Source organism: Castor canadensis, chromosome 8 (assembly GCF_047511655.1).
Source record: "Castor canadensis chromosome 8, mCasCan1.hap1v2, whole genome shotgun sequence".
Lineage (NCBI taxonomy): Eukaryota > Metazoa > Chordata > Mammalia > Rodentia > Castoridae > Castor > Castor canadensis.
In genome coordinates this window covers 97,651,572-97,655,399 of record NC_133393.1, presented here as the reverse complement: position 1 = coordinate 97,655,399, position 3,828 = coordinate 97,651,572, and the positions used below count along the sequence as shown (strand labels likewise).

The window sequence follows — 3,828 nt, the reverse complement described above, 5'->3', positions numbered from 1 at the left end:
GAGCCACTCCACCAGCCCTATTTTTGTGATGGGTTTTTTCAAGATAGGGTCTCGAAAACTATTTGCCTGGGCTGGCTTCAGAGATCCTGATTAGCTAGGATTACAGGAGTGAGCCACTGGCACCCGGCTCCTTTAATTTCTTTTGGCAATTTTTTTTATTTGTTTGTTTGTTTGTTTTCTGGGACTGGGGTTTGAACTGTAATCCTATCTATCTGGGAACTTGAAATTGGGAGGATCACAGTTTGAAGACAAGCAAATAGTTCTCAAAACCAGAGCAAAATGGACTGGAGATGTGTCTCAAGTGATCAAATGCCTGCTTTGCAAATGTAAAGCCCTGAGTTAAAACCCCAGTCCCACCAAAAAACAACAAAAACAAAAAACACCAAACTCTAACCTATCTCAGTAAACCTCTATACAGGGCAATTTTCCATTTCTTCAATTTGAACTTCTTGGTTAGATTAATCCATTTGCAAGTCTGCACTGTTTCAGCACCTCTTTGAAACGCTTGCAGAATTTAAAGTCAGCCTGGTGCTAGACACTCTCCAAAAACTATTTTATGTCATAAAAGCAAGGGCCACCAAGCTGCTGCTGTTGCTGCTGTTGTACCAGCTGGGCTCCCTGGGGCTCCTGGTAAGTGCTATCAGGCTTAGAGAACCCAGCATTTCCACCTCTGCTGAAGCCCCCAGTGATGGCATGACCCAGTGTGTGCCTAACAGCAGAACCACAGCCATACCAGGTGTGGTGGTTGCCATTGGGGCCATCAGGCGACAGCCAACTGCAGAAGTTGGAGCTGAGTTTCAGGCACTGGTCAAGGTGCAGCTCTTATCTGAGGGACCAGGAGGCCCTGCTGGCTGGAGGAGCCACACAAGAAGTGTGGCTTCTGTTTCCACATAAGTATCCTAAGTGGGAGGCAGCTTGGGTTCTAGAAATGCAAAACTCTGCCAGGGTTTTTCATATGTAGCTTTTATTATGGTGAGGTTATTTCCTTTTAGTAGCTTTTATTATGGTGAGGTTATTTCCTTTTATTCCTAAAATTTGTTAGTATTTTCAACATGAGTGTTGAATTTGGCCAAATACCTTTATGGATCAATTGAGATGATGGTGTGATTTTTCTCCTTCTTTTTGTTAATGTGGTTTTCATACATTGACCCATCTTTACATTCCATGAATAAATCCTACTGGTTCATGATGTATGATCCTTAGAATATGGTACTGAATTCAATTTGCTGGTTTGTTTTTTTTTTTTGAGAATTTTGGCATCAATATTCACAAGGCATATGGGTCTACGGTTTTCTTTTCTCCTAGAACCTATCTGCCTTTGATGGCAGAGTAATGCTGGCCTTCTAGAATGAGTTAGGAAGTGTCCCTTCCTCTTTGATTTCCTGGAAGTGTTTGGGGAGGATCAATTCTTTAAACATTTTGTTGAGCCGGGCACCGGTGGCTCACACCTGTAATCCTAGCTTCTCAGGAGGCAGGGATCAGGATGATTCTGGGCAAATAGTTCATAACACCCTATCTCAATAAAAAAACCCAATCACAAAAAAGGACTGGAGCAGTGGCTTGAGGTGTAAGCAACAGCTAGGTATGGTGGGGCACACCTGTAATCCCAGGTAGGTAGCATGGCTTCAGTCAAAAAAAAAAAAATGAGCCCTTATAGGAAAAAATAATTAAAGCAAGAAAGGTTTGGAGTGTGGCTCAAGTGGTAGAGCACCTGCCTAGAAAGCATGAGGCCTGAGTTCAAACCCCAGTACTCCAAAAACATTTTTACACTGCTTTTGCTATATTTATTCCTAGGTGTTTTATTCTTTTTGATGCTATTTTAAATACATTTTCTTAATTTCTTTTTTTTTTTTTTTTTTTGGTGAGACTGGGGTTTGAACTCAGGGCTTAACACTTAACACTTGCAAAGCAGGTAATCAATCTACTGCTTACCACACATTCAGTCCATTTTGCTCTGGGTTTGGTTTTTTTTTTTTTTTTTTTTATGGTACTGGGGCTTGAACTCAGGGCCTTTACCTTGAGCCATCACCAGTCCTATTTTTGTGAAGGTGTTTTTGAGATAGGGTCTCCCGAACTATTTGCCTGGCCTGACTTCAAACCTCAATCCTCCTGATCTCTGCCTCCTGTGTAGCTAGGATTACAGACATGAGCCTCTGGAGCCTGGCCATTTTGCTCTGGTTATTTTGAATATGGAACCGTGAAAACTATTTGTCTAGGCCAGCCTCAAACTGCAAAACTCCTGATCTTAGCCTCCCAATAACAAGGATTATAGGCATGAGCCATGAGAACTGTCACGTGGCCAGTTTTCTCTTTTAAAAATTTGACTCTAGGATTTTCTACATAAATAAATATAGTTCTACATTTTCTTTTCTAATTTTATGCATTTTTTGATGTAATGTCTCACCACATACCCCAGGCTGGCTTTCAACTCATGGTCCTCCTGCCTCAGTCTCCTGGGTGCTGGTGTAATTTATTTTCATTTATTCTGCACTAACCTATAGTAATATATATACCACTTTTTCAGTACAAGGCTGAAAAAGTGGGATTTATATATATATTTTGATAGTACTGGGTTTTGAACTCAGGGCCTCTCTTGATAGGAAGAACAAACATTTTTGCTTTTTTATTTACTTATTGTTTTGGGAGTACTGGGGTTTGAATTCAGGGCCCCACACTTTCATGCTTGCTAGGCAGGCCTTCTACCACTTGAGCCACTCCACCAGCCCTTATTTGTGTTGAGTATTTTTGAGATAGAATTTCAAGAACTCTTTGCCCAGGGGATGGCTGCGAATTTTAATCCCTCTAATCTCTGCCTCCCGCAGTAATTAGGATTACAGGCATGAGCCAGCAGTGCCCTGCAGTGTTCTTGCTTTTTGATAGATTTTGCAAGAAAGGCTTTAAGGATTACACACTTTTTTGTATATAGAAACTATAGAGTCATGGGGGTTCTCCAGGGATTTAGAGTTTAGTAATTTCAAACAGTGTTGGACTTTTTAGTGCCTAGTTCTTGTGTCTTCCAATTTTGGCACTGTGTCCCTGGAGACCTACTCCTCTTCTTCTTTTTTACTTTTTTTTGAACTCAGGGTTTACACCTTGAGCTACTCCACCAGTCCTTTTTTGTGAAGGGCTTTTTTGACATAGGTTGAACTATTTGCCTGGGCTGGCTTCGAACCACGATCCTCCTGGTCTCTGCCTCCTAAGTAGCTAGGATTACAGGCGTGAGCCACCAATGCCTGGCTCCAATGTAGCCTTTTAACTGGAAGAACAGTTTAGGGATCCCCTACCAGAGACCAGCAGCTTTCTGCCTTACCTTTTTCTCCTCCATGGGGTAGGACTAACAGGGCCAAAAGAGGGGGAAAGTCAATTTCTCAGGATGGGACAAAGGTGAGAAGGACAAAATCTAGGGCAGGAAGTGACAGTAAATATTTATAAATGCTATATCTTCACTGTTTTAGAACCCAATAGTTTTCTGGCTTCCTAGTAATTCTTGTTGGGGTAAGGGAGAAGGTAAAATTAGAAATAACAGTTGCTCGTATCGTGAAGACACCAGAGCAAATGAAATGTTTGGACTGTCATCTTCCTCTGGCTCTTTCCTTCCTCAAACCAGTGCAAGTCTCCCACAACCTTTAAGACTATGGGTAAAGTTATGTCCAAGATAACTGAAGTTTCCAAGGACTAAGGCACTTGTGAGCTCTGACCAGCCTTGGCATCTGTTCATTGTGAGCTTTTTCCCAGTTGCCCCATGAGCACTGCTCCTTTCCAACAGGGCTGTTCTGCTGACACCATGATCCACATGGTGCTGCTGCTTTGCTTGGTCTTGTGGTCCCC

The 3,828-nt window shown here is 42.1% G+C and overlaps 1 non-coding gene and 1 pseudogene across 1 annotated transcript; one reads left to right on the top strand and one right to left on the bottom strand.

The window, feature by feature from the left end:
* Window positions 1-394: 394 nt before the first annotated feature.
* LOC109686098 (coiled-coil-helix-coiled-coil-helix domain-containing protein 2 pseudogene) lies at window positions 395-1,939 on the bottom strand (annotated as a pseudogene).
* On the top strand, window positions 1,685-1,756 carry Trnas-aga (transfer RNA serine (anticodon AGA)). Its single transcript has one exon. It is a non-coding gene; the product is annotated as a tRNA-Ser (tRNA).
* Window positions 1,940-3,828: the final 1,889 nt, after the last annotated feature.